At 50.2% G+C, this 9,671-nt stretch overlaps 3 non-coding genes across 3 annotated transcripts; all 3 read right to left on the bottom strand.

Moving 5' to 3' along the window:
• Nucleotides 1–296: 296 nt before the first annotated feature.
• On the bottom strand, nucleotides 297–369 carry TRNAV-AAC (transfer RNA valine (anticodon AAC)). The gene has a single exon. It is a non-coding gene; the product is annotated as a tRNA-Val (tRNA).
• A 4,192-nt stretch (nucleotides 370–4,561) lies between these two features.
• On the bottom strand, nucleotides 4,562–4,643 carry TRNAA-AGC (transfer RNA alanine (anticodon AGC)). Its single transcript has one exon. It is a non-coding gene; the product is annotated as a tRNA-Ala (tRNA).
• A 2,392-nt stretch (nucleotides 4,644–7,035) lies between these two features.
• On the bottom strand, nucleotides 7,036–7,107 carry TRNAE-UUC (transfer RNA glutamic acid (anticodon UUC)). The gene has a single exon. It is a non-coding gene; the product is annotated as a tRNA-Glu (tRNA).
• Between the last annotated feature and the right edge of the window lie 2,564 nt (nucleotides 7,108–9,671).

Below are 9,671 nucleotides of genomic sequence, written 5' to 3'. Positions count from 1 at the left end.
TATTGCCCCATTCCTGTCTTACTTCCTCCTTTTGCAAGTCAATGCAAAGGAGGCCAGCAGGAAGTAACGGCCTCTATAGGGCCAACCTCCAAGGGCAGAGGAGGCCAAGCCACAAACCTCCAAAAGGTGACATGGCTAACTCCTCTAGGTTCTCCAGACTGACGCCAAGGTGCTTTCTCCACTGAGGTCACTACCCTCTGTCATTCAGGGGTTGGAGTTTTCCCAGGGATAGGCCAATAGGAGAAGGAGAAGCACCTTCCTGGCCAGCAAGGGGATCTGGGAAAAGGAAGCCAGCATGTTTCTGCCTGGTTTTGAACCAGGGACCTTTTGCGTGTTAGGCAAACGTGATAACCACTACACTACAGAAACTCTCTTGTAGGGCGCTGCCTCTCCTTCAAATTCCATCCACTTGGTGTGCACTCGCTCTGGCATACACCAATAGGCAGACCTGGAGAAAGTGGTGGCAGCCCTTGATAGGTCAGCTGGTAGAGCAGAGGACTGGAGCTGGTACTCAGAAAGTCATCCTTACGTCACCCTTGTGATTCTTTCTTGAAGGAGAGCTTCTTTTTCTTCCCTTTGTTGACAAAGAGCAAGAGAAGAATGAAAACTCAGGTGAGCCAACTTGGTGCAGAAGCCCATGCTGTCTTTTCCAGCTGCATAGCCCGAAAGGAGGGACTCAGGACAGTTAAAGGAACTACTGCACTTTCAGAAAACAGCCCACCCCTGCACAAAGGGGGATAGAAAAGCACGCCAAAGCCCAAAATTGAACCAGGGACCTTTAGAGCCTCACTCTAGCACTTGCCTAACTGATCTATTTAAACAGCTGCTAGGCATGTTTTTGGCCTACTGCTTTTCTGTCTGGGATGTTTTTGTCAGCTGTGGCACAGAAAAAGGACGTCATTGTGAGTGGCCCATGAAGGCCCATGTCTTCCTTGCTCAGCTTTACTCGCTTCCTTGCCCTATTCCTGCCTTAGTTCCTGGGATTTCTGAAGGTGACTGGGGCCCAGTGGTACGAGGAGGAAGTTGGGCAGCTAGACCCTGGTGGCAAAAGTCCTGCCACCACTTGCCACCCCACTCTCTTCTTCCAGCTTCACATATTGGCCGCCAGGGACTTGGTGCCCAGCAGCGCAACGGAAGGTGGTAGACAGAGCCACCCTCACCTTGAAGCTCCGGCTCATTAAATCATATCTTCAATCGATGATGGCCAATGAGAGACCAACATCGCTTGCTATTTTAGCACTTGAAAATGCCATTGGCCAATCTTTGGATCTCCCTAATGCTGCGCTTCAGTTCATGAGGGCAAATGCGAGAAAAGCGACCTTTGAACTCAAGCACTAGGGTTAACATTCTAACGCTGTCTCTTACTGTAACACTATTTAATACTGGTCCACCCTGTGTTGGTGACAGTTTGATTTCTAGATGTTAGTACATTTCAGTTACTGTTCAAATTTAAAAGTTTCTATATGCTTAGAGGAAATGAATTTGTTTTATTTGCTTATATATGGTATGAATAAATAATGATTTACAGATCCTAGCATGCAAATGTATCATCTTATATGACCGAGAAAATCATGCATCCAAATTGTGCATCAAAATCATGAAATGAGCTACAAATGCAATGAAAAATAAGATATTCAAAAGTTTAACGTATGCGGGGCAGGCACTGAAGATGCTTCATGCCTGGGATGCCATTTGGTCTAGGGCAGACCCTGTCAGGGAGAACAGGAGTTAGTTTCACATCCCTATTTTCAGGCTGTAATCTGTGGCAACCTGCTCTGTGGGAGGGATCCCGGTAGCCCAGACTCAGGGCTGGAACAGGCCCCTGATTGAGGGGGTGGCTGCATGGTTTACAGCACTCTGATTTCTCAGACAATCTCCCTCTCCCAAAGCCTCAGATCTGCGTCCCCATAAGGCTCCTGCACGGCCTCCGCTCCTTTCACATTCTATGGAAAGGAGCAGCATCAAGGGTTAGGGATGAGCCATAGGGCACTACGTGGGTGGCAGAGGCTTCAGGAGCACGGAGTGTTTGCCTGTCTGGGGCATTTTGGCTGAGACCTCAGGGACACATTGTGAGGCAGAATCTCAGGCATCTATATGAAAGGAGCATAAGGGCGTAAGAACAGCCATACTGGGTCAGACTGGGTCCATCTAGCTTAGTATCCTGTCTTCCCATAGTAGCTAAAGCCAGGTGCTCTAGAGGGAATAAACAGAACTGGTAATTATCAAGTGATCTATCCCCTGTCACCCATTCCCAGCTCCTGGCAAACAGAGACTAGGGACACCATCCCTATCCATCCTGGTTCATAGCCACTGATGGACCTATCCTCCATGAATTGATCTAGCTCTTTTTTTGAACCCTGTTATAATCTTGGCCTTCACAACATCCTCTGGCAAGGAGTTCCGCAGGCTCACTGTGCATTGTGTGAAAAAATACTTCCTTTTGTTTGTTTTAAATGTGCTGCCTATTAATTTCATTTGGTGGCCCCAAGTTCTTGTGTTATGAGAAGGAATAAGTAACACTTCCTTACTTACTTTCTCCACACCAGTCATGATTTTATAGACCTCTATCATATTCCCCCTTAATCATCTTTTTTCCAAGGTGAAAAGTCCCAATCTTATTATTCTCTCCTCATATGGCAGACACTCCATACCCCTTTTCTGAACCTTTTCCAATTCCAAAACATCTTTTTTAAGATGGGGTGACCATAGCTGCACGCAGTATTCAAGATGAAGGGTGTACCATGGATTTATATAGTGGCAATAAGATATTCTCTCTTATTATCTATCCCTTTCCTAATGATTCCCAACGTTCTGTTTGCTTTTTTGACTGCCGCTGCACATTGAGTGGATGTTTTCAGAGAACTATCCACAATGACTCCAAGATCTCTCACTTGAGTTGGCAACAGCTATTTTACATCCCATCATTTTATATGTATACTTGGGATTATGTTTTCCAATGTGCACCGCTTTGCATTTATCAACATTGAATTTCATCTGCCATTTTGTTGCCCTTTCACCCAGTTTTGTGAAATCTCTTTTTAACTCCTCACAGTCTGCTCTGGACTTAACTATCCTCAGTAGTTTTGGATCATCTGCAAATTTTGTCACCTCACTTTTTAGCAGCTCATTTATGAATATGTTGAATCGTACTGGTCCCAGTACAGACACCACTAGTTACCTGTTTCCATCCTGAAAACTGACCATTTATTCCTACCCTTTGTTTCCTATCTTTTAATCAGTTATTGATCCAGGTGAGGACCTTCCAGCGGTGAAAGTAAGCTGGTACATTCGGGTGTGGCGGACCGACTTCCGCAGGCTGGTGATATTTAAGTTGCCTCCCGAGCCCCACCGCCGGAGCCCTGGGGAGCAAATCACTACCATGGAAAGCTGCTCTCTCCCGCTCTATGAACACAGAGCAGGGGCGGCGGAAGCTTCCTTACAGTGGGGGTCCACCATTGCCCCAACTGTGGTGCTCCCATAACACCCCTTCCCCAAGGACCCACACTCACACCACTTCTCCCCCCGAGGCCACACCCACAGAATGCTTCTTCCCCCCAAGACTCCCTCCTTTTCCCCCCCTCCATCACTTCTCCAAACAGCTGGTAAAGAGTGGTGGGGCCATGGCCCTCTAAACCTCCCTGTTCCAGCAGCCCTGACACAGAGCTAAGCAGGCAGCAGTGTGTGTGTGCGTGCGCGTGTATGTGACAGAGACTTCTGTGCTTTGCTGAGCCAGTGAGAGAAGCGGGGGCTGATGTCAGGGCTGTCCCCCTCCCTCTGCCTCAGGACTGGTTGCTTCCAGCAGCTGTCTGAACTTAGAGACAGTGTGCCAACACGCTTACTCTTCCCTAACCCACACACTGCCGCAACACACACACTGTCTCTCCCTACACTCCAACAGTCTCTACCCCGTCACGCACATTGCAGTTGAAAAGCAGCTGGCAATCTAGTAGGAGGCCCATGGAACAATGGGATAGAGAAACCTGCATCATGTGATGCTGTACCAGCCCATGAGGCATTGCAAACCCTTCCCAAAACACTGAAGCCAGTTGCACAGTGGGATAGCTACCCACAGTGCACTGCTCTCTGTGGTGATCCAAGAGCTGCTAGCGTGGATGAGCTCTGGTGACACAAGGGGCGTAGTGTGGACATGCAACACCAGTTTAATTAAAACACTTTAAACTAAAGTGGCATAACTCAGTAGTGTAGACCTAGTCTACACTTACCGGCTGGTCCGGAGGCACGCCATCGATGTTCTGGGATCGATTTATCGCGTCTGGTTAAGACGCGATAAATCGATCCTGGATCGATCCCGGAAGTGCTCACAATCGACGCCGGTACTCCAGCTCGCCGAGAGGAGTACGCGGCGTCGACGCGGGGAGACTTCCGGCCGCGTCTGGACCGCGGTAAGTCCGGACTAAGGTACTTCGAATTCAGCTACGTTATTAACGTAGCTGAATTTGCGTACCTTAGTCCGAAGTCCGGACTAAGTGTAGACCAGCCCATAGCATGAGAGTGAAACAAGACCCAGCTCCTGTTGAAACTAAAGAATCACAACTTCCTCCGTAGTTGGCAGGATTCGAACCTGCGCAAGGAGACCCCAATGGATTGCTAGTCCATCGCCTTAACCACTCGGCCACAACTATTTACTTTTTATGTGTCTCTCACTACACTCTAGTTCTGTTCTCACTGACTGATTGATTCCAATTGTTTCCTCAAACCAGCTTCCAGAACACTCTCACTGCTGTGCCATTGTGTAAGCATGTCCATGGCTGAACTGCAAGAATTCCTGCTCATTTCCATTCTGGTTAGAACATGACGAGAGTGTTTTTGTGGTCAATGATGTATCTGTAGATTGTTGTCCATTTCCTGCCTTGATAATTCAGACAGTCCCTTTCCTGTCATATCCCCAGCACATCAGTGATTGTGATAGCAGAGGGCAGGCTTTTTCTGGGGTACTGAGCTTTGCCAGGGGGTTGTTGGCTCCTTTCTTTCCTCACTCTGGATTAAACTCAGCTTCTTATTCCATCCTTGATGTTTCATGGAATAACAACAGATGACCGAAGAAAGAGGTGGACAGGGTGGGTCTCAGGAGAGGGGCAGAGAGGTTCGAGTGGTGGGCAGGGCAGGGGAGGGTGCAGAGAAGCATGAGTGGTGAGGAGGGTGGGTCTCAGGCGAGAGGTCAGAGGTATGGGTGGTGGGCAGGACAGATGAAGGGGCAGAGAGGTGCAAGAGGCAGGTAGGGTGGGTCTCTGGGGAGGGGTCAGAGAGGTGTGAGCGGTGGGCAGTGTGTGTCTCAGTGGAGGGTCAGTGAGGTGCGAGCAGTGGGCAGGGTGGGTCTTGGGGGAGGGGGCAGAGAGATGTGAGTGGTGGGCGGGGTGAATCTCAGGGGAGGGGCAGAAAGGTGGGGGCGGTGGACAGTGCGTGTCTCAGTGGAGGGTCAGAGAAGTGCGAGCGGTTGGCAGGGTGGGTCTCGGGGGAGAGGGCAGAGAGGTGTGAGCAGTGGGCGGGGTGAGTCTCAGGAGAGGGGCAGAGAGGTGTGGGCGGTGGGCAGGGCAGGTCTGATAGCTGATAGGTCAGTGGTCCAGTCCCCTCACAGATGACCCCCTCCCTCTGGGACGGGGCGGGTCTGAGCTCTCACACCAAATGCTTCATTGTGGTTGCTAGAACCTCTGGGTGGCTCATTTAGTTTATGTCGGGGGTTGAGTCCTGTGTTGTGCACCATGTCTGAGAATGAAAATCCTAAACCACCATATGAAATAACGAAAGCATCAGGCTGTGTTTTTGTCACTGCCCCAAAGCAGACAGAACAATGGAGAAATGCCGTTGAGTCCAGGATTTACCATTTCCAGTTGCTAAACTCCCTCCCAACCTTCTGGGCTCCTAGAGCAGGGCACTGAGCCGGAGCCAAGACACGTACACTGCAACTTTACAGCCAAAGCTGCATGACCCTGATTAATCCGACACGGGCCAGCCGTGGGTGTTTCATTGCACTGTAGACGTATCCTAACATTATGTCTACACTGCGATTAAACACCCCGGGCAGCTGTCGCAAAGCCCAGGCCAGCTGACTCAGGGTTATGGGGCTTGGGCTGCAGCACTATAAAATGACAGTGCAGGTAAATGGGCTTGAGCCCAACCTCTGAGCCCCCAGGAGGGGTGAGGGTTTCCGTACCCAGGCTTCAACATGAACACAAATAACTGCACCACAGTGTTTAGCCCCACAGCTTTAACTCCATGAGGATATGAGGAGAAATCTAAGGCCAACAGACATAGGGCCAATAAGGAGTTTTTAAATACTAAGTGTAAGCAGGGGCTGAATGGGCTCCCCCCTCACGTCTAGTGATGAGCTGGGGGAAAGACTTCAGGAACAGACCGTGTTTATTCATGGAATAACAGCAGCAGCATGAAGAAAGAGGAGAGTGAATATCTCACTGTCAGAGGTGAAGGTGGCCACGTCCCCTCTGTCTGACCATTGCCTTTGCAGGAGACAAGGTCTCAATGGAATTGAATGCCCTGGCTGAGACAAGCAACACAGGAAGATTTTGCTGTTCATGGATCCATGCAAAGGAAATTGTGTCTCTGTGTGAAAATGAGGAGGGAAATGAAACACCCACATGGTGGCATCTAAGGCAGAAGGGAACCCTATAGGATTGGAATAGGATAAGTTCTCAAGCAGCATGTTTCTTATTTTGCCCATCTGTCAATTTTGATTATTATCCATGGAAATATGTTGGCATTGGGTTGTGTGTTTACACAGAAATTGACATTTACCAACCAATATGTAATTCTTCCAAGCCTGCCTAGTCTGCAGTTGGTGAGTTTAGAAGGACAGAGTCACTCTTCCCAGGCTCCATGCCAGGGCTGGGCTCTCCATGCTGCCCACTTCCCACACTGCTGGGATCCTTCCCTGATCTCCCCTCAGACCTCTGCCCCCCACTCCCACTTCTGGGATCATCTCCGAACACTGTCCAAATGCCCTGCTTCCAGGATCCCTCCCCATTCCTTTCCTCCCCTCTGAGCAAAAGCTCTGTACTATTCCCACACTGGGAATTGAACCCAGGCCACCTGGCTGAAAACCAGGAATCCTGACCACTAGACCATATGGGACTGAGGTTATAATGTTTGTCTACTAAAACAACCCCTCATAAGAGCAGCGGCGCCACCCAGCAGGGATTGCACACAGTGCTGCATTAACCCTTCAGGTGCTGAGGTTTTCCCTCTATCCTTTCCCAGTGCCTGTGATCAGGAAACAGAGATTGGGGCTCCCAGGTGCTGCACAGACCATGACTGAGATCGGGACCCCATATTGTGCAAGGTGCTGTACAAATCCTGGCCAACACTGGGACACCCATGGGGTTCCCCTCAATTTCTCTGAGCCTCTGCTGCCCAAGTTCTTCTGACTCCATCTGGATCACACACCCCCTCGCAAAAAAAACCACCTTTCCAAACAGTCCTTCTTTCCCTGCCCCCTAATTTTGCTTTCACACCCTGGGACCATCTCCTCTCTTCGTCCCTCCCCAGGTGAAGCAGAGATGGAGGCAACTTCAACCACTGGAGAGAGCCCCAGCGAGTGCTGCAGCCCGCCCAGCGGTGGTATTTGAAGATACAGGAAGGAAGCAGTGGGTGCTGGGAAGAAGGAGGCAGGAGGCGGGACAACAAATCCCAGAGACCCAACATGGGGCAGCTCCTGGGGGCGGGGCTCTGGCACAGACTGGGGGCGGGGCAGTTCCTGGGGGCGGGGCTCTGGCACAGACTGGGGGCGGGGCAGTTCTTGGGGGCGGGGCTCTGGCACAGACCAGGCACTGCTGCTGCCTCCAGTGTGATCCTGGAGCCAAGGCTGAGTAGCTGCTCCCTGCTTGTACATGTGCTGCCAGCAGCGCTGGAGCTGCCTGAGCCATAGCGGAGCTGCTGTTCTCCGCTGCAGCCAGGATCTGCCCCAGGCACCGCTGAGATTCAGGTGGGGACAGAGAATGGGGCCCAGGGGAACCCCCTTTGCGTGGCTGGCGGTGATGGGAAGGGAAGGGAGGGGAAAAGCTGGAGTTGCAGGCGGGGGAAGGACAATGGGACAGGTGGGGGATTGAACGGTCTCTGTGCAGCCAGGAAATTCCAGGAGGAGAAGTGTGTGTGTGTGTGTGTGTGTGTGTGTGTGTGTGTGTGTGTGTGTGTGTGTGTGTGTGTGTCAGGGGGTGAGCAGAGCTACTTGCATCCTTTTCCTTTTTCTGCCACTTTCCTCTCAAATACTGATAACAATTCTCTCTAGATCTTCCCCTTTTCTCTCCCGTCACCACATAGGACTATAAAACCTAAGGAGATTCCCTTGTTTTTCCTAAAATTATTGACTCTCTAGTCTCTTATTTTTCCTGATTTTCTCGATAATTCTCAAATGTCAATTTAAATTATCCTCATATTTGGGGGGCTTCCCCCCATTTCTTCTGCAGCAATTCACCCTTGTTTGGGTGGGAAATAGTCCTGAGTCATTCCCCAAAAGGGATCGGGGTTACTGGGTGCTGTTTGGGGGAGCCCTGAGACACAGCTCCCTCTGGGCTGGAGATGGGGTGGCCGTTCTCTGCCAGCAACAGGGCATGGCAGGGGCACCGGAGGGGAAGGAGGAGCCAGTGTCCCCTATGGAGCCTGCCCAGCTCCTTTGGTTCCGTTCCTTTCTAGCATTTTGTTCATAGACTTTATTACTGGGGAGGCTGAAAAATGTCTGTGGGCTTAGCCCTGGCAGGAGGGGTCAGGTCCACACTGTAATAAAGATATCAAGCATTTTCCCAGCATGGCAGAATCTAGGGCCTTGGTTACACTCGGGACTTCACAGCGCACATATTTTGGTTTGTTCATCCCTTTTCCCATTCCTCTCTCTGAGATTTCCTTTCTCTCCAGTGCAGGGAGTGACCTGTGTCTGGATTCTCTCTGTCTCCCATCAGGTGATGGGATGGTGAGTGAGAACGAGGAGACACCCCAGCAGGAAGATGCTGAGCAAGTAAAACCCCAGGGGACATTATCAGGAAGATTGAAAGGGAATGATTCCAGGAGTTGTGCACTCCCAGAAAAGGCAAAAGGTTGGGACAGTCAGCACAGGCCAGAGGAAAACTTCAGTAGCCACTCAGACCTTATTACACGCGAGAGAATAAACTTGGAAGAGACACACTACACATGCCATGAGTGCGGGAAAAGCTTCAGTTATAGCTCAGCTATTACCACACATCAGAGAATCCACAGTGGAGAGACGTCCTACACATGCTCTGAGTATGGGAAATACTTTAATCGGACCTCAAACCTTATTAAACACGAGAAAATCCACATGAGAGAAAACTGTAATAAATACCTTCATTAGGGCTGGCCAAAGATTTTTTTTTTAAAACACGTTTGCTAATTCCCACATAGTGATCTTTGCACCATCTTCACTGTGGTCTCTCAGCTCCCCTAGATGAGTTGCCTGCTTCTGCCTTTTGCACCTTACCCTTCTTTGGGGTCAGTCCTGTGATCTTTTCTATCAACTCCTTTCCTCTTGAGTCATGGGAGTGTGTGTCCCTCTAGCCAGGAATGTTCATTGGTTCCAGGTGGGAGTGAGAGGTTTGATCCCAACAAGCTGCACTGAGGCAAAAACTACCTGTGCCTGACATCCACTAGGACTGCACATGGCGTTGGCTGCTCAAGTTAGTGATCTT

This window comes from Chrysemys picta, chromosome 16 (genome assembly GCF_011386835.1).
Source record: "Chrysemys picta bellii isolate R12L10 chromosome 16, ASM1138683v2, whole genome shotgun sequence".
NCBI lineage: Eukaryota > Metazoa > Chordata > Testudines > Emydidae > Chrysemys > Chrysemys picta.
The sequence above is the reverse complement of the archived record's forward strand: the minus strand, read 5'-3'. Positions and strand labels throughout refer to the sequence as shown.